This window comes from Felis catus, chromosome C1 (genome assembly GCF_018350175.1).
Source record: "Felis catus isolate Fca126 chromosome C1, F.catus_Fca126_mat1.0, whole genome shotgun sequence".
In the NCBI taxonomy this organism is placed as follows: domain Eukaryota; kingdom Metazoa; phylum Chordata; class Mammalia; order Carnivora; family Felidae; genus Felis; species Felis catus.
The window spans coordinates 153147001-153168348 of NC_058375.1; positions in this window are offsets into that span (position 1 = coordinate 153147001).

Sequence of the window (21348 nt, forward strand, 5' to 3'; positions counted from 1 at the left end):
TATTTTTTTAAATTTTATTTTAAATGTAGCCCATTTTAGAAATAGGAAATGGAGCTGTGTAAAGCATGATTTTTTCCACAATTATAAAAAGAGAGAAAAAGGGATGAACATGGAAATTCTGATGCACAATGATCTTATATAGTAAGGTACAATAAGCAACATTTGACCCGGAAATATATATGTTGTCGCCCAACAAACTGTATTTGTTAGTGTCATCAAAAAACCTTGTTGTGGAGGGGGTGGGGCACCTGGGTGGCTCAGTGGGTTGAGCTTCAGACTCTTGGTTTCTGCTTGGGTCATGATCTCGTGGTTTGTGAGATCCAGCCCCGCGCTGGGCTCTGCACTGACAACGCAGAGCCTGCTGGGAATTCTTTCTCTCTCACTCTCTTTCTGCCTCTCTCTCTCTCTCTCTCTCTCTCACACACACACACACACACACACACACACACACTAAATAAATAAATAAATAAATAAACTTAAAAAAAAACTTGTTTGGGGAAAGCTGTCAAGTTGTCTCCTGCTTTTGCTCCAACTTACCTCTGAGGTTCAGTAACTTTACCTTGAACATAATGTTATTTTTCATAATAATGTTGATCTAAATTGCTAATTTTCACAACTTTCTCACTTGTTTTCTGGCTTCTAATGTTTCATACTGTGTAAACTTCAATACGTTATCTGACACCTTGGCGTCTCAGTTTCCTTATCTGGAAAATAGGAAATTCAATAGATATTTTGTTTAGTATGATTAAAAGTGATGAAATATTTAAAGTCCCTACCTAGTGGAGTCTGGCACATTTCAGGGGATCAATGAGTGTATTTTTCTTTTCCTTTTGAGTCCCAGAGTGAAAGCCTTAACACATGACAGCTGGCTCTACACATCAGCAGAGGAGACTGTAACTTGAATGGCATGAATTGCCATCTACTCAAAAAGCATCAGGCTTTAAAATGCCTGCAATTCCCTTTGAAGACTCATGCCTTCCATACACCAAATGCTTCTGTTAAGACCCACATGTTTTATCTGAGTTGTGGGAGGAGGGACTAACATTGATTCATTATCATCTTTCGGTTTATGGGTTTATGTAACGGTCTGGTTACATGGGAATGGACCATGGCGGAGAGTCTAAAGAGGGCAAGTCAGGACAGGGCTTCTGGTGGTCCTCTGAACGGAAAGGTGATCATCTCGGGCCTGACGACCTAGAAGAAGGGAAGATCTCTAAAGCCGAGGCGTAAATGCAGCCAGGATGAATAAGAACCAAGACTAGATTCTCGAGTTTTTACATTGGACTGTAGAGTAAGTCTTGAGTATGACCCAAGTTACTCTTTGCCTTTCTTTTTCTTTCCTAAAAACAAAATTCACTGTGTCTGTTAGTGGATACTGATGCCTTCTCTTAAGTGCTTTAAGCTAGATATGAGGGCAAGGCACAGGGTAGGATGAGACTAGGGAAAAATACTTTAGGGCGCTGTGAAAAACACCATCTACCCTGGTCCAAACATTAGGTTACTGGGTGTGTGACATGTTGACTCCCATAACATTTATTGCTTTCACCTGCACTTTGTCATTGACTTGTCTGTTTTTCCAACTAGATTTTAAGCCTTTTACACACAAGTGTTTGTCTCCATCTTCAGGGCCTAGAATAATGCCTGACACTTAAATTAGGTTGTTGTGATACTTCATTTTATGTGTCCACTTGACTGAGCCTGTGGGGACCTAGACATTTGATCAAACATCATACTGGGTATTTCTATAAGGTTCTTTTGGGATGAAATTAACATTTAAATTGGTCACATGGGTAAAGCAGATTAACCCCCTCCCCTCCCAATGTGGAAGGGCTTCATCCAATAAGCCACAAACCTGAATAGCACGAAAAGGTGGGCCCTCTTTCCTTCTGCCTGACAGCTTTCTAACTGGGACATAAACTCTTCTCTGCCGTTAGACTAGAACTAAAGTCCGACTCTTTCTGGATCTTGAGACTGCCGGCCTTTGGACTACAACTATATCATTGATTCTCCTTGGTCTCCACCCAATGGACTGACCCTACAGATCTTGGGACTTGCCTCCCTCCATAATCACATTGGTAACATTCTTTTTCTTTTTTTCTTTTTTAAATTTATATCCAAGTTAGTTAGCATATAGTGCAACAATGATTTCAGGAGTAGATTCCTTAAGCCCCTTCCCCATTTAGCCCATCCCCCCTCCCACAACCCCTCCAGCAACCCTTTGTTTGTTCTCCATATTTAAGAGTCTCTTATGTTTTGTCCCCCTCCTTGTTTTTATATTATTTTTGCTTCCCTTCCCTTGTGTTCATCTGTTCTGTATCTTAAAGTCCTCATATGAGTGAAGTCATATAATATTTGTATTTCTCTGACTAATTTCACTTAGCATAATACCCTCCAGTTCCATCCACGTAGTTGCAAATGGCAAGATTTCATTCTTTTTGATTTCCAAGCAATACTCCATTGTATATATATACACCACATCTTCTTTATCCATTCACCCATTGATGGACATTTGAGCTCTTTCCGTGCTTTGGCTACTGTTGATAGTGCTGCTATAAACATTGGGGTGCATGTGTGACTTTGAAATGGCACACCTGCATCCCTCGGAAAAATACCTAGTAGTGCAATTGCTGGGTTGTAGGGTAGTTCTATTTTTAATGTTTTGAGGAAACTCCATACTGTTTTCCAGAGTAGCTGCACCAGTTTACATTCCCACCAGCAGTGCAAAAGAGATCCTCTTTCTCCACATCCTCGCCAACATCTGTTGTTGCCTGAGTTGTTAATGTGAGCCATTCTGACAGGTGTGAGGTGGTATCTCATTGTGGTTTTGATTTGTATTTCCCTGATGATGAGTGATGATGAGCATTTTTTCATGTGTCGGTTGGACATCTGGATATCTTCTTTGGAGAAGTGTCTATTCATGTCTTTTGCCCACTTCTTCACATTAGTAAAATTCTTATAATAAGTATCTATCCTCTATCTATCACCTATCTATTTACCATCTATTGGTTCTGTTTCTCTGGAGAATCCTGACTAATACAGTGATCAATAATTTTGTCTTATTACTTTTGAATAAGTAAATGAGTGGGCAAAAGTAAATTGTTAGGCAAAGTGAATCCACTTTACTCCTGCAATGAGGTGTTTGGGCTAATGATGACCCCTTTTAGCTATAACGTTTTTAAGATTCTAAAGCCTCTCGTCTTCTGCTTATTGTATTTTAAAATAACCAGATAAAGAAATGACATACTTTTCTTCACGGGTTGAGGAAAGGGAAAAATCGAAAACAAAAGCAAATCTTTGCATCGATAGCAACGTCTGTTTGTCACAAAGTGTGAGTAGACGGATGTCACATTTCCATCTTGGAGGACTGTGAGCAAGTGCCTATTCTCTCATTTGACATACTTTCCTCTATTTCCTGGCATATATCTCATTCCATCCCATCTTAGGTATCGCATTTCTTAAAAAGTGTTTTTTTTTTTTAAGAATGATAGTGCACTAGGTTTTATAAAATCTCTTGCACCAAAAACAAAATGGAAAAATGGTCCAAAGTAAAACACAAATGTTACCGGTGCTATGGATATTGTAACTAATTTCAGATCCCAAACATTGTCCTAATAGGTAGACTAACACTCAAAGGGATAGATTTTCTTCTTTAGGGTTCTCATGTGCCACTCGAGGACCAAGAAAGATGTAGTCCAGGTGAAACCATAAAAAAGGAAATAGCTACATTATGTCATATTGCTTAAAAAAGAATAGCAACATATTCTGGCGCTGCTCTGTGATAGATATTGTTTTAAGAAGTTTAACGTATATTAACCATTTAATTCTGGTTACAACTCTATTATCATCATTATTATTTTATAGATGAGAAAACTGAGACACAGAGAGGGTGAAATCAACATGCGCACCGTTGTTAAGTGACAGAGCTGGGACTTAAATCCCAAAAACTAGGGACCAGGGGTCAAATGCTAAACCATGGTAAGCTTCCACTTGGCATGCATGGTTTGATCCTTATTGTGTCCTTTGAAGCACGTTTGAATGCCCCCACTTAACAGACGAGGAAGCCAAGTATCAGAGTGTTGGTAACTCATCAAGATACCTGTGACAGGATGGAGATGAGATGTAAACATGGATTTTGCCGATTTGGGCGTCCCTGTTCTTCCATACCTTGGTACACAGGTTCTGTGTTTCTTTTTCATCCTTCATCAGTATGCTTGTAATTTCATGTTTCTGGGTCAAGTAACCTGCCTGGCAACTTCTGATAGGATTCTTTGTCCTGGGGAATGCTGGTGTTTTTTTTTTACAGAGATTTTCTAGAGATTCAGTGTGCGGTCTCAGGAGCCACCAGCCTCCAGTGGTGATGTTTTGACCACAACCATCTTTAATTCAATCACGTATTCACCCTTAAATACTCTTATGCACCTACAAGGCGCTCGTCTATGTGGAACCGCTCAAGGTCTTCGCAGGTTCCCGGCACCGTGCCAGTCATGGTGGCTACAGGATAACCAAGGTTAAGTCCAGGTTTTAAGGGGTTCACAGCAAAGTAGAGGATTATCCCCATTCAAAGAAACCTCTTGTTTGAGTACAGCATGTAGAACAAACCCTGTTACATCCCCTTGTGCCTTCTCCCCAACTAACCCCTAACATCATCTGTGAATGGTAGTTTGCTACTCTCACAGCTATAAAAGAACGAAAGCCAAGGATGTCACAAGTGCCCCAAAGTGTCTTTTTGGTCACCTGAGATTTATTATATCATACTCTAGAGAAGGCAAGAGAGGAAATAATAATAACAATAACAACAGGAACAATTAATACCTCTATTATAAGTGCTTGACGCTCCCTTTAAGCCAGCCATAAGGCAAATTTATAATTCTCATCTGCTGAAAACAGAAACAAAGACAGTTTCAGCAAATTGCTCAAGGTCGAATGGCCCGTGGTAGCATGGGCGGGATTTTAGGCAAGGAAACCTGAGGCCGGAGCTGAACTTCTTGGCCAGTAAAGTAAAAGATTTAATAAGAAAAGTGAAACCTGTGGTCTCTTCTTGCCAGGATCTTAAAATAGAGGACATAAAAATATTAAAAATCCATTTGTGAAACATCATAAAAGGAAGTAAAAATACGGTGCCAACTAATTAAGACTATCCTCTGGACCAAGAAAGAACCTTTATTGATTACCTGTTAGGATGCTGGTACTGACATCTCTCTCCAGCTCCTGCCCGCACTCCTACAGGCCACTGTAGAGCCAGGAACTTGAACCACACAGAGCTCAGGAGCCGTTCTCTTGCCCAGCCCATTCACTCTTTCTCAGTGATTACCTTTTAATTCACAGTCTGTAACCAGCAGGTTGAAACCCCTTGAGGGCAAGCACTATGCATGTTTCTATGTCTAGTGCTAGGAGAGTGAGACCAATTGAGGAATGAATAAATGAATACATCAGTAGATACTATGCCTATTTTTACAGTTGAGGAAATGACCACAGAGAGCCTATGCGTCTCATTCATGTTACACGGCAGGTACCTGAGGGAATGAACACCAGTCCCAGGTGGCCTTGCCTCTACACCTTGTCATCTTCAGGTGAGCTTAAATGACATGAACACAATGTGAATGAGGTGGCATGGAAATCTGTGTCAGAGCGGGAAGAAGTGGATGGTTTGGTCATGAGACTTCTTCATTCTAACTGGAAAAAGAGTTATGGGGTATATTTTTAACTTTTTAAAGTACTTTTAAAGTTTATTTATTTTTGAGAGAGAGAGTGAGTGAGTGGGACCAGGGGCAGAGAGAGAGAGAGAGAGAGAGAGAGAGAGAGAGAGAGAGATTGAGAATCCCTAGCAGGCTCCACACTGTCAGCACAGAGCCCGATGGGGGGCTTGACCTCATGAACCCTGAGATCATGACTTGAGCCGAAACCAAGAGTCGGACGCTTGACCAACCGAGACACTCAGGCGCCCCTATTTTATTTTTTGTTTTCACCTCAAGGACATGAAAAATAAGAAGTTGAGATGAGCACCTTCCATGGGAGCAGAGAACAGTTTGGATCAGCGAACGGTAGGACAGTCACCATTGCTTATACCCAGTCACACTTTGCATTTAAGACTCGGCTGATTTTTCCTGTCATGGGCTTTCTAAGTGAAGCGAACAAATAAAAACAGACTGCTTCCACTGCAACACGGCTGAGTGAAATCTGTGCCCAGCTCAGGGTTCAAACGCAAAAGGAAATGCGGAGAGTTGCATATTTTAACGTGTCATTGGTGATTGGCCTGGAGTCTGTTTTTCCCATGTGAGATTAACCCGAGGTCTGCTCAGGTCTCTTTGGCTGCACACTTCCCACTGGGCTTCTGGAGTGTCTCCGGAGCAGCAGGAAGTTTGGCCACCCCGTCTAGCATCATGAGGCACAACACCTTTTCAGTCGGCTTGATCTCACTCTTTGAGCAGCTATGTGGTGATTCAGAGGCGAAGAGGCAGATAATTGGACAGTGGAATTGAGTCCTGTGTGGTATAGTGTTAAAAAAGAAATTCCTTCCATACGAACTTGGAAGCGAAAAGAAAACCCAAACAGAACCTTTTGTGCACAGCAAATGAAGCCAAAGAGAGGTTTATAGGCAGCCCGGCTGTGGGTGAACCTGAAGGCCACTGGCCAGAAAGCTCATGGGTAATATTCCCCATGCCATGTTGCTATCAAGTAGAAACCTATTTACAAAATTACAATCTATTATTTCCCTCACCTGCTTACTCAGGATAGCAGGTATACCATAAAATCACATACGAAAAGTGACTTGGGCACAAAATTTTATATTAGTTCCTCTCAGTTTCTCCTAATTTTTACAGAAAAAAATCAAGCTTAAGCAAAACCACTTCCTAAGTTCTCTTTGCAATGACCATACGCGTTGTCTAACCTACCAGGTAAATTCTATCTACTACAATCAATACCATCACTACATCGCAAACAATACTATATCTTAAGTCAACCAAACATAAACAGAAGTCTGGCATACTGAATAACCATTTATTTTAAAAGGATGATTAATAGGAAAGGACACTCCATTTTTTAAAGCCATATTTATACAGAATTTACCACTCAAATCAAACGCCAATTTTTGACTGGACTGTGGTCAAGGTCACTGTTGAATATACAAGATAGAATAGACATAGTTCCACCAATTCTAACTTAATAATTTTGCTGTTTTATTTGTCCAATTTCTTCTTTTCTCAAGAAAGCTAGTTAATCAAAGGCAAAATAGATCACAAAATTACAACAAAAGAAGATCAAACTATATCATGACCAATGTGGAAAATTCCCCATAGCCCAGTATTAATTTTATTACTTAGAATTAAGCACGCGAATTAACACAGACATTTCAGTGTATCACTTAATTTAATCACAAATATGTTATATGCATTTTAGTAATGAATTCCTTTTTCTTCCTCAAACCTGATGTCAAGTTTTAGGTCTACATTTTCAGCATGGACTTGCTAGGTGGCAATGCCGTGTTTGGAAATATCCTGGTGGACCTATAAGCTGTGGTATGCCCAAACAACACAAAAGAGATGTATCTGCCTTAATGCATGACCACACACTTAGTGGCTTAAAACAACACACATTCATTATGTGTCGGTCAGAGTTTGCCATGGGTCAGACGGGGGTAAAATGAAAGGGTTGGCAGAGCTGCGTTCCTTCTTGGAGGTTCTGGGGGAGAATCCATTTTCTTCCCCCTTGTTCTTTCTTACTTTCAGAGGCTTTCATTCTTGACTTGTGACGCCCTTTCTCCACCTTCAAAGCCAGCAGCGTCATCTCTATGTCATGCTTCGTCCACTTACATCTCCCTCTGAACAAAGTGGAGAAACATTCTGGCTTTTAAGAACTCGTTTGATGAGGTTGGGCACACCTGGATAATTAAAAGTAATCTCCACCTCTCAAGATCCCCACCTTTAGCCACTTCGGCAAAGACCCTTCCACCATTATGTATTCATGAGTGCCAGGGATTTTTAGGACATGCGTGTTTTTGAAAGGAGTCGTTTCCTACCTCCTACAATAGAGCTTTTTGCTTTTTTTTAATGAAAGAATTGTAAATTCTAACTCGTATATACACAAGACTCTTGAAGATTTTCGCAAAATTTTACTCATTGATTCATTCATTCACTCGCACATTTAGGCAACATTAACAAAGCATCTGTTATAAGTCATATACAAATGCAAATACAAACAAATTAGTGTCCTCACTATTAAGTCTCCTAAACTTTTCTACCTACAGCCTTGTGTTAAAACTGTTTCCTCTGCCTGATATACCACCTTTACTCTAATACAAAGTAAGTTCCTAAATACATTCATTAAGAGTCATTTCAAGGGACACCTGGCTGACTCAGCCAGTGGAGCACGTGACTCTTGATCTTGGGGTTGTGAGTTCAAACCCAATATTGGGAATAGAAATTATTTAGAAATAAAATCTTAAAAAAAGACTCATTTCAAATACTACCTCTTCCATAAAGCTTTTTTTTTTTTTTTACTATCCCAACTGTAAGAAATCCCATCTCAAATTTCATAATACTTTACGTTTATAATTTAATGATATGTTAGCCTTTTTGCCGTTATTTGTATATATTCCTTTCTCCTTTTAGGGATTGTAAGTTCCTTTATATCATGGACCATTCATATTTGAATGTAGGAGGAACCAAGAATGACAATCAGTATAGATGGACTTACCATACATATTTGTGGAAACTTTCTTTATCAAAATAGATTTGCTTATGACTTAAAACAGTGGAAGACATCAAAAAAATTAGTTTTGTTTCAAAGTTTTACCATATTTCTACAGGAAGAAAATTGTAAGGAAAAGAGCAAAGTAAATTAATTGGAGGTTAAGACCCTCATAGCAAGAAAAACCCTCTAGTTTGCCAATTTATGAAGCCAAAATGGAGAATTATGGAGAAATTTCCCTGCAGATCTCTTGCTCCTGCCAAAGCAGACAGCCAAAATGAGGTTTATAGTCACTCGTATTTTTCAACAATGTGCCTCACATTGCCAATAGAGAAATGCCTCCTCTGTGACCTTGAAAATGGCCTCATCTCTTTATCAGCTTTCCATCTAGTAAAATTAGATTCTTTGCTTTTACAGTAAATTTTTACCCAAGTTTGCAAAACACAATTCCATTGATGAAGAAAAAAATGCACATTTTTTTTTCATTTTTTTAAACCAGGAAACTGAAGCAAATAAAGAGCTGGAGACTCTGTTTGAGACATGTACTTATAAATGATTTTATTTTATGGAGGTCTACAAATACCCATTCCCTTTCTTATTCATTCTAATGGTCTCCTCTGCTTGGCTCACCTGTTGAAGACTGGTCATGCCACAAGCTCTGCTTTCTGCAACATCATTTTGAGTAGATTTTATACTTCTATTCACTTCAACACATTTGTGTGGGTGTTGATTATGAACTTCTTTGAGATATGTCTCTGCATCACTGAGTAGGTTGTAAAATTTAAATTCTATCTTTAATTTTGAAAAGAAACCAGTTAACTGTCTGATTTTGACTCGTGTTCTCATTCTTGCGTAATTTAAAATCTCTCTTGTTAATAATTTTTTGCCCAGGCAAAATAATCGTGTTTTTATAGCAAAAGTAAGAATTTAGAAAAGGTATCGGGATGTTGGGCAGTAGTGACTGTTTTGATCCATATCTGAAGATCTTTTTTAAGAGCTCAAATCAAAAAGAAATTAACCTCTGGCCTTCGGTGTCAGAACTACTTTGGGCCAAATCCCAGCACTTCCACTAACACTAGATGTAAATCCTTTAACTCGTTATTTAGTTTCCTGATCTAGAACATGGGAGTGATAAGAGTTCCCCCTCACAGGGATGTGAAAAGCAAATGAAGTAATAAAGGGAAAGTGCCCTGATGGTTCCTGACACACAAGGACTAATTATATCACAGGTACTGCTTCATCCGGATGATAAAACAATTCCTTTCCTTTTAGACACATTTTAAAGTGGCAACAAATTTAAAGGAAAACATGATCTTTATCAAACTGGATATTGATTAGATTTATGGAAATTTATGAGAAAACTGTCTTTGGATTACCTTTTATTTCAGCCAGGGAGATAACTTTATTTAACACAAAGAAGTAGAACAAGTAACGACAGTAACCTGTATTTGGAAAAAAATCAGTACACAAACATCAATGACTTTTCATAATAGAAACAAATATTGATAACGAAACTCCCCAGATCCTCACAAACATTTGAATATCATAATCTCAAATGGATGATATTTTATTAACACGTCATCAACAGCAACAAATCTAAGAAGGAAAACTGACTTGCTTTATTAATATGAAGTTGATAAAGTGTCTTTGATCTTTTGGATATCCCTACCACTACTTTTTTTTTTTTTAGTTAATGCAATATATCCCCTGTTCAGAGTGGGGGGGGGGACTGTTTCGTGATGAAAGAAAGAAAGAAAGAAAGAAAGAAAGCAAGCCCCAGCAACACCAGTTTTTATGTTGTGCCCTATCCAGCTGACACTGTCCTTTTGGAAAGCCAATGACTTGTTAGTACCCCTACCAGCAGTGTGAACAGATGCGTCCCTGACAGGCGATGGATGGTCAGGGTCCATCTGGCCAGTGCAGCTCGGACAGAAATGATGTATACAGCTTCATCAGCGAATGACTGTCATCAATCGTGGGCCATGGGTAGCGTAAATGACAGCTACGCCGCAGCTGAGACCCCAGGTGTGAGACTGAGGAGGACTGATTTAAGAATGCTGGGTAATCAGGAATGTATAGGCTCCTGGACTTTAATTTGTATCTTTAACCTCCTATAAATATCCTGCTATACTGTAGCAGGTATGTGTTTTTTAGTGTCTCATCACGAAATTAGCTTCAAGATGACGGCTGTTCTTTGCTCCCTCTTAACTAGTGATGACTTCGGTTCCCTGTCTCCATCACCAGATGCGTGCAGTGTCCTGGCTGCCGTACGGTGTGCCTCACAATTTAATTATTACCCCATTGATTTTTCATGTATTTCAATTTTCTCTTCTTTTAAGTCGCAGTGGCCATCCTGTGGAGGTGCTGCTTATTTTGCTTTCCAAGATTTCCTTTTGGAATCACTTGGAGTCAAAGAGGTTTTTGTTTGCCTCTTCTCCTCCCTCTGTTCTGCCCCCACCCCTCCTCTGGAATGTCTAACTGCAGCAGTCTGGAGGTGGGCCCGGACATGCGGACAATCCAGAAAAGAACCTTCCCGGTTTGCAAGAGATCTTAAACAGAAAACAATATTCCACTGCTTACTCACAACAAAAGGTACCTGGTTTTTAAACGGTCTCTCTTTAGTATGCATTAACGATCATGCATAATTTGCATCTATTAGCATTTTATTATACCACTGGCACTGGGGAAAGGAAAATGAAAACAATTATTGTATCCTCAGAGGACATTTCTTTACTTATAACTATTTTACAATAAATCATTTTTGTTTATCAGTGTACTGGATATGGCAAACGTAGAAACACTGGAGACTGAGAGGGTTCTAAAAGCCTAGGAATTTATAGAGCGGCCCCACATGTTTTCACTGAAAGCTCTTCAAATACTTCTAACTCATTAAAATGAATTATGTCAATTACCACCAGTAGATCTGGAAAACATTTGAATCCGATACAAGAGGACTTTTTTTCCCCTCCAAGACCACAGAAATTCAGCTCTCCCTAATATAAGCAAAGTTAACGCAGCTTAAACAATATCTGGATGAAGAAGAAACTGACTTACAAGAATACTTTCTTCCAAATGGGAGCAAAGTTGGCTCTCTTGTATTCTGACCAGGTATGAGGGTGTGAGAGGTTTGGAGGAGAACTCAAAAGACCATCTGGTCCATTCCACTGCTTTCAGAGAGGATATACCAAAAGCATCCCAGACCCAAGAGAGTTTGTGTTTCATATACTCTCAGGGAGATTAGCACGAGAAATAATGATGCAAGGTCTTTAGGCATCTTCCCCCTGACACCCCACAGAATTTTTTTAAAGGTATGATATTTCTACTATTCGCCATTGGTCTTAACGATGTCCAAGGGCAGCATCCCAGTCCAGAAAACAAAGAATCCATCTTTTTCATTCCCGTTTTATTTCTTGTAAAGATGGTTAAAACATTATTTTAGTGGCCAGTGCAAAATTTACTATATCTTACTATAGGAATTGCAAACAGAAACACGTAGTTATGTAAAGTTAGAAGCAGAGATAATGTCAGAACAAAGCGGCAATAGTTTGGAGACACATTTTAAGGATATGAAGTGCCTTATTTGTGAATTATAGAATAGTATTAGGATAGCAGAATCATCACATAAATCAGCACTTATGATGGTGTTGAGAGATAGGGGAGACAAAGAGAGAGAAACAGAAAGAGGAAAGAAGTCTTGCTGAGCTAAAAAAAAATGCTACAGATATTTAGTTTTCAGCCTGAAAAACATCTTGAACATAGCTTTAAGGATAGTATATCTCTCACTATGAAAGATAACACATCAACTAATACCTGAAGCTTGGAAACAAGACTGAACAAATTAGAGAAGTCTGTTTATGCTATTGAGCAGAAATTTAAAAAAAATCTGTGTCTTAGGATGGCAATAATAAACCTAAGTGAATGAAGAGGTATTTCAAGTATAATTAGTATCGCCATTCTCAGCAGTGATCTGTGTGGCTCACAAATATTTTCATAAGCTTAGATAATCCCTAAAAGTGAATTTCCTACAGTAAAAAATGGTGATCTTGATAATAAAAGATCCTGACTTCATGAATTTGCTGTTTGGGTTGGCTTCAGATATTACTTCTATTTAGGCAGAGTCTATATAATTTCAGTATGACAAAAGCAGATGTTTGAGAACATAATTTAACAGACATTTATGGACAATGAATTGCTTGTGCAACTATTTGCAACCTAAGGTTTCCACAGTTTCTACACTAAAGATTCTCTTTAGTATAAAAATACTAATATCCTTAGCTAAGACTTCAAAAGTTATTCATTAGCTCGGGACCAATTTCCTCTCCCTGTCCCATCGCTAAGTTGGAGAATGATTCTTCATCTGTTTATACTCCCTCACTTACGGGGTAAGAGTAGCATACCCGGAGATATACTTCTGCTACAGGGATCCACTGCCCTTCCCAGGCCATGTTCTCCTCTCCGTTCTCTAAAAACAAAGTCCTGATAAAGATTAAGAACGGACCATAGAATATTCTAGAAACGAAATTTAAACATTGTGCTTCCTTATTAAGTGCTCTATTTTTGGATTTTTTTTTCCTTTCTGAATTTTTTTTTTAATTCTGAAATTTCATAAAACTGCTACTGTATCTCAGACATGATTTTTCCTCTTTTTTGGTGTGGCTTTCGTGATGTAGAGAGACCTAGTAGGATTCAGTTAGTTCAGCAAGAATTCAAAGAACAGGAGACATTAAGGTCACACAAGTCTGTTTCTAGTTCAGACAGCTGGAATCTTAGTGACATCCTGGTCCACTGTAGGAGAAAAGAATAGGGGACACTATAAGGATGGGGGGCTATAGCATCTGCTAGCAATAATGTACCTATTAGCCGAGTGTCTCCTTTGGGAACACGAAGTAGCTGCTGAAGGATTTGGAATTTCTGTCAGTACTAACGCTCTGTTATTCTATCTGAAAATGGGAAAACATTCATTTGTTCAGAAGAGCTGTGGTATTTCAGAATCAGGAAAGAGATCCCGACTCTCCTCTGAGACGGTACCAAGTAGGTTGTGTAAGGACCACTGAGGGCTATTGCATCTGTGCTTAGGTTTATTCCTTTAGATGATCATTTGAAAAAAAATTTATGGAAGCACATGTTTGCTCTTTTCTTAGAAAGGAGTTGGAAAAAGTCTATAGATCCATTCAAACTGGCAGAGACTTATACCTCAAATACTTGCAAACACTTAGTGGAAGTTTAACAGAAATAGGAAGTATGATCTGTTTCTGTTTGACCACTTCCCTTAAGTGGAAATTCTGGATAGATTGTAAAGACAGACACTCTTTTCATGTAGGCAGGGACATAGGAACAGCAGCAGGAAAACCTGTTGAATCAATTTTCAATAGGGGAAGGCACAGAAATTTGAAATCCTTTCAATTCAGTGTTTAGAAAAAAAAGAACATAGAATAAAGCAGCTATATGTAGATCAACATGAAACATAGGCAGATGCTTTCTCTTTTACTTTATCCTCACATTCAGGGTGCTTACCACAAAGTCAAGCCTAGGTGCCTAATCAATATTGATTAACTATATGATCCGGCTTTTCAAACAATCCAAATTATTTAATTCATTGCATTAAAGGCTACACAAATCTTGTGTCGTGTGATCTTGTTAACTCGGTACATGAAAAAACTAAGGCTGAAACTAGGGGCTGATGGCAGAGTGAGCTCTCTCACTAGTTCAGAATGATTACCTCTGAGTCCTGTTCTAAATGGTGGTCAATCTTAAGAAATGAACAGAGCTGGCAATCAGACGGGCCTGAGCACAATTCTTCAGAAGATGGCAGCTACAATGCAAGAAAAATGAGTCGTGAGACCTTTGCATTAGTTGGGATTTAATGATTTTTAAAATAAGCTCAGAGAAGTCTTCATATTATCCAATATCAGAAGGGATTTTTGTTTTAAATATTGGACTTGGTCTCTATCTATTGAACTATTGAATCCATGTCATTCTTCAGTTTCAGAAACTTAAGCAAATGGACCAAGAGAATTGGACACATTTAGCAGTTCTTTTTTATCAGCCCAACACCCTTTAGCCAAGAGCCAGTGGAGCCCAACATCATGGCACATTTCCCCACAATATACTCACACTCAACCAGCACCTAGGAGGGAAAAGTGCGAGGGCTATTGAGCACTGAGAATTTTTCCAATGAATCACAATTATGTGAACACCTGTGCTAACTAAGTTTGTGCTGATCCACGGTGAAAATTTGCAAAGTGCTCAACAGCCCTGAGAATTTCTCATTTATTATCTCAGGTGGGGTGGTCTGCAACTGCACATTAGGTTGCGGTATGAAGCATGTAAGGACACGCATTCAAGACCTCATCTAGGACCTTTTCATTCTACCTGCAGGGTACAGCTGTGCCTCATAACAGGCCAGAGTTCTGCTTCTGAAATTCTGCCCAGAGAAGTTAAGGGCAAATACAAGAACCCTTCATCGCCAAATGAAATGAGTGTAGAACATGTGATACATTTACTTACATTTCAAGATGAATTTACCGTGGGCTTTATCTTGGGAAGAACCTGATGATCAGTGATATCTTTATGAATATAAGACCACTGTATGTTAACAACCTGAAAAAGTGTCAAAACTCTAAAGGATGAGACAGGACTTTACCCCTAAACCTGACTTTTGAGCTACCATGAATTTATTTTTTCTTAAGAGAGAAAGATATAGTGAAACCTGTCCAGATCCCAAAGAATCTATAGGCTAGTTTATTTTTAGAGTCCATGATTGATGAGAATAGGAAAATAATTTGTGAATGAAGTCATCAAAATAGCTTGTCAAAGGCTGGATGTAAGCAGTGACATTGAGATCAGTGAACATGCTGGATACAGGGTCAAGTGTCGATTCCACAATAAAGGTTCCACATATGCCTGGGACAGTGGCTTTCTTTGAAAGTATTTTCTGTCTCCAGAACTATAAACTACTGTGTGGTCTCTGAATGTTAATGCAATGGGAAGAATAGAGTTTTTCTGTGTAGTTCTGTAGACAAATTGATATATTTACCGAAGATTCTTTAGTGAAATATACATGTGTTACATTGAATCATTAAGCTTAAGAGGAGTCAATAAATTCAAGGATAGGAATATAAAGACCGGGGCCTACCCTGGCAGCACAAAGCTTTATTTATTTATTAAGTGATAGGCTAGACTCTGGAACTTAATTCTTTCTAACACCAACATGTTCTTACCGGTAGGATAATTGCCCATCGTATGCAGTGTTAGTGCAGTTGTCATTGAAGACAGTATAGTAGGCGATAATGGAGGAGATGATGAAAAAGGAAATGTGCAGCTACGGAACAGTGCTGGGGCAAGAATGTCAGTGGGAGACGCTTGGGAGAAGCACCCATGCGGGGTACCCTGGCTTAATACCAAAGATTTTCCTCATAAAAACTAACAATCTTCTGCATCTGGGCCCATGACACCCTAAGGCTTCCTCTAAGAGAGCCAAGTGTGAGGTTAGGTGAGTGGATGAGGAAGGGAGAAAAGCATTAGCAGGTTGGACTAGATCCATGTATCACCTACTTTCACCTAAAGATTAGATTTATTGGGTTTTATGAGCACCAGCCATATGCTAACTTAGCACACGTTATCTCATTTAACCTTCATAACAGCCTAAAATAGAAATGGATTTTATCCTATTTTGCAAACTAAAAAAAAAAAAATTAAGCTTAGGTTAACTAATCCACATTTATGTTAGAGTCAGACTTGAACCCTTGACTAGCTGAGGCCAAAACTCAAGATTTTAACTACTACACAATACTGACTCCCAGTGGCTGAAATTTGGTAAACATTCAAGGTTAGCTATTGAAGCTGGTGTTTTTCTTAGGGAAAACTGATCTCCGTCCCTCAAATTTAGCTCCGTATCTCAAAGGCACATAGAAAGTGGACTTGCTTGTCAGAATTATTGAGATAATATATAAAAGTGGCTGGATCAAACCAAGTTCCAAGCGTGACTGCAAGCAAACAAATAGGTGACGATATTGTTTATGAAGCAAATACTTTGAATTAAATCCTACTCAAATACCAAACTGCTTGGTGTTTACCTAAAGCATAATCTGCTCAAACAGACTTCCAGAAAACAAACATACAAAAAATCTGCAGGATCAGCATTTGAAAGTTGTGTGAGTACTTCCTTTATTTGCCAAGAAGCATAAAATAAAACACAATGTAAAAAGAGTAATAAAAACTCAAGGAAGAAAAAAAAGCCACATTTTGTAAAGGCTATGATATATGTATTAGTTCATAGAGTATGGCTTGAATGTTAAGGGCAATTTTTTTCTGGAGTTTTAAATTAGAGTAAAGATAAAATAATACGTGTGTAAGAAGGGACAAGGCTTAGTTGTGCACAGAAAGGCTTAGCCAAGGGAAAAATCCTAAAGTAGGTACTTTTCATGTACACACCTCCTAACACGCACGCGCGCGCGCGCGCACACACACACACACACACACACACACACACACACACAGAGTTGTTCTTCAATGCCCTTTTCTCAACTCTCAGTATCCTCTCTCCTCAGCTTCCAAAGCATTCGCTATTTGGCATTTCCTCTGGTCCCTATTCTCCTTTACTTCAAAATCCCACCAGACAGCTTCTTATAGTATAGACTTTTCTCCTCTTCACTCATCATAACGTAACAGTGGACTATTCCATTTTCCCCCCAAGACATTGTTAAGTAACTGGTTAACAAGCCATATGAACATATTCCTACTAAGATCTTCATGAATGATAAAAGTTTAATGTGTTATTTTACTTAATAATATTTATCTCACATTATGAACTCTTCTAGATAAAATGCCTGAAGTCAAAGGAATTAATTTCAGATGAAGGGAGTTTCAGACCCTGTGGCAGCTTGGTGGGAAAGAGATTTCTGCAAGGCTGTTTTGCCCCCTATTCCTTGAAATATGTTTCAAAGGTTGCTGTTAACTTTACCTGTGTTTAAGACTGACCGTAGTGAGCAGGTGTATTGAAAGATTATAATCCCTGAGAAGGGAGGTCACTGATAAAGGTCACTACTGGTTCTTACTTCCTACTAAATGATTCTTCAGTATGCAACATGCTATACTTGATCTCTGGTAAATGGATATTAGTGACCTTGATCACTAATCTTTGCCTTCTTTAGACAACTCATAGAACTGTAACATTTTAAAGTTATAATTGTGTTTACTTTTTAAGTGGAGTTAAAAGTCTTCAAACTAGATAGACAGATTGAAATCAAGACACAAAAGAGCCTGCAAATGCGTGGATTGACATATCACACCAGTTATAATATAACCCCTCAGTTAATGCATTTGAGATAGCAGAATCATTAGGATATACCACATTAAAACATAATTCAGGGCCTTTTAAGTATCTGTGAATCATTGGCATGATACATTGCCACATCTTTGCCATCCATCATGTCAATGCATTGTTTTTATAATATTTTTAAATGTTCATTTATTTTGAGAGAGTGAGAGTGTGTGCACACATGAGCAGGGGAGGGGCAGAGTGAGAGTGAGAGAGAGAGAATCCCAAGCAGGCTCTGAACCCTCAGCATAGACCCTGACGTGTGCTGGATCCCATGAACTGTGAATTCATGACCTGAAACGAAACCAACAATCAGACGCTTAACCAACTGAGCCACCCAGGCGTCCCATTTTTATGATACTAACTGAATCTGGGCTGTAAGCTTTGAAACTTTCTGAACCCACTTCTTCGTTTGTTATGAAGAATGTCCAGTTTCTGGTAGCTCTAGCCTTTACTAGACATGGCAGAAACTTCCTTCCTTCATCCTGGCTTCTCTCCCCCCACTGTGGCTGACATCTTCATTGGCTCTCCACATTTACACTTACAAGACTGCCAAGGGATGAATTCTTCCAGGGAGGGATGTGAATTACTAAAAAGGCTTATTGTGTTTTCACGGGCCATACTTTGTAACATTTTAAAATGTGGTTTTAAACAACAAAGGTTTTTTGTATCAAAATGAAAACATGACAGGCTAGAAAGGAAAGGACTCCTCCCCTTCATCCCTTAAACTACACAACATGAGCGGTCTTGTTCTCTGTTGGACAATGCATCGGTGAATCATGTTATATTCGTATTCATGATGGAAGCCTATATAGCAATTAAAATAAATGAACCAATTCTACATGCATCAACACAGATAAATCTTGAAAACATAATGGTGAGTGAAAAAGCAAGTGGCAGAGTGATGACATTTATGTAAATTTAAACTCATAGAAGAGTATATTATTTATGGACACATACACATGTAGTAATCATATACACACAAGGACATGAAAGTTACAAACCAATTTTAAACCAGTGGCTATTTTACCCTTGGAAAGAAGGGAGAATAGTAGCGAAGGAGCTTCATGGCATCAGTTGAGGGGACAAAGTGTGTTATCAACTCTCTATAACATTAGGAAGAAAAAAAAAGTCTTGAAACAACTATGTAAAACTTTTTACAATGCATTAACATTTTTTAAATCCTAGTGAATATATGAGTGGTTATTCTCTGTACTTTATGTGTTTGAAAATATTTCATAACAACGATAATGAAAATAACAAAGGAAACTTCCAGTTCAAAATGGAACTGGCTAGTCATTCTCAATACTGTTTCTTCCAACTTTTCACTCACAGTTTCTCTCACAGGAGAGATGAGAGAGGATGAAAAGCCACTATTCAAACTAGGGCAAACCAGCAAGTTAACTCTAGAATCGTAGAAACTGGGAGGAGTTGGTTCATAGTTAAACTGGTATGGGCTGAATGAAGAAAAATCGCGCGGTATTTAGGTAGTAGCATATGTCGGCTTTGTCTCCTGGGGAACGAGAAGTGTGGGTGCGAATTAGTGGGGCTGTGGGTGTGGGTGGAGATCCCCAAAACAAAACTTTTAAAAAATAAAATGAAACATGCTTATTGGAAAATGTTAGAAAATATAGAAAGGAGAAAGTAGGAAAGAGGAAACCATGATTATACTGTACAAGACCAGCGAGTCCTGTTTTCAACCCCAGAGCTACTGTGGCTTCTGGCAGTAGAAAAGGAAAGGAGCCATTCAATGGCACTTCTGTGATGGATTGTACAATGAGGAGGTGATATATACAGATACATGATATACATGTATATGTGTGTTATACATACATATATGTAATATATGTGTGTCATATATGTATGTGGTACATACATATATATGATATATATATATCATATATATATATATATATGATATATATATATATCACGACAGAATATTTCCTCTTCCACATGAAATGTTTTTTTGAAATCTCTTTGTTGCCTATTCCTTTCTTAACTTTAGTTCCCTATAGAAACATTCAGTGTCTGGAGAATAAAAAAAGAGGGGAAAAGGCTTTCTAAATTAAAAAAAAAAAAAAAACACTAAATGCCACCACATTGTTGAAAAAAACTAAAATTACATTTTAGCACTCTGACTTGAATTCAAGTGACTTTATTTGCATAAAGGAATATCTGTGAAAGAACGACAATACCAAAAAGAATTTCTGGATGTAGAACTTCTTCCCCTACTTTTATATCGAGGATTTTTTTTTATGATCAGATCATATATTCCTCAAAAAAAAAAAATGGTTTTAAAGGAAACTCTGGTCCACCTTTATCTCTAATGGCCCGGTTGGGAGTTGCTATAATAATCCTTTTGCTTTTATGTGGCCATCTGGAGGCCTATTAAAAGGAGTATCTAAAACAGACTCCCCAAGTGTGCTGAGTTTGTACGTGTTCACCAAGTCACCAAAACAGGAGCATTTTTCCTACTGCAGGGAGAAATGACCCTTTACAGAGAGGGGTGGGGTTGGGGGGTGTGGAGAGAGAAAAGACACAGAACCAGCAAGAGGCACAGCTTGACCTTTCACCCTTGCCATTGTGCACAAGTAGTAAGAATAGTGGTTGATTCTGGTGCATGTATTTCAAGGGTACAAAGATCTACAGCAAGGTTTCTTTACACCTCTGGGGCTCTGTGATGAGATGGAAGAGGTTAGGGAATGTGGGAACGGGAAACATTGAGAATTTAATGAAGCATCATGTTTCAACTGGATAATATTCCGTTTTGATTTGTGTGGAAAGCAAATATGAGGTATTGAAATAATATTTCAAGTCCCCAGTTTTGTGGCTCAAGTAGATATATTTTTCTTGCCTTTCTGAAAACTGCACCTTTCATCAAAAGTCTAATCCAACAGAGTTTAGGACATAAGGGTAGGTTGTGAAATGGAATTAGATAAAAGTTGGCATTTGTCTTCAGTAGATTATTAAAATCACCACAGTAAGAAATCTGCTCATAAAGACAGAACAAGTTAGCAGGGGCTGGATATCATTTGTCCAAAATAGAGTCTTTTCTCTACACTCATTAACCATGGGGCCCAGTAATGTGGTTGAATCCTATTAAACCTGATACATCAAAAATTAAAAAAAAAAAAATTTAGTTGCTGTCTCAAACTGCACTACAACTCAGATCTAGGACCAAATAAGATGCATTAATTGCTTTACTGCTTCACCGCAAAGCCACTCTTAAAACATAATTCCTTAATGAAGTCCGTTAATTTGTTCATGGCAGTACACAAGCTGTTCAAAATGACACAGAATTGCACTCTGTTTTCTAACCCCTGCAGTTTCTTCTGTTA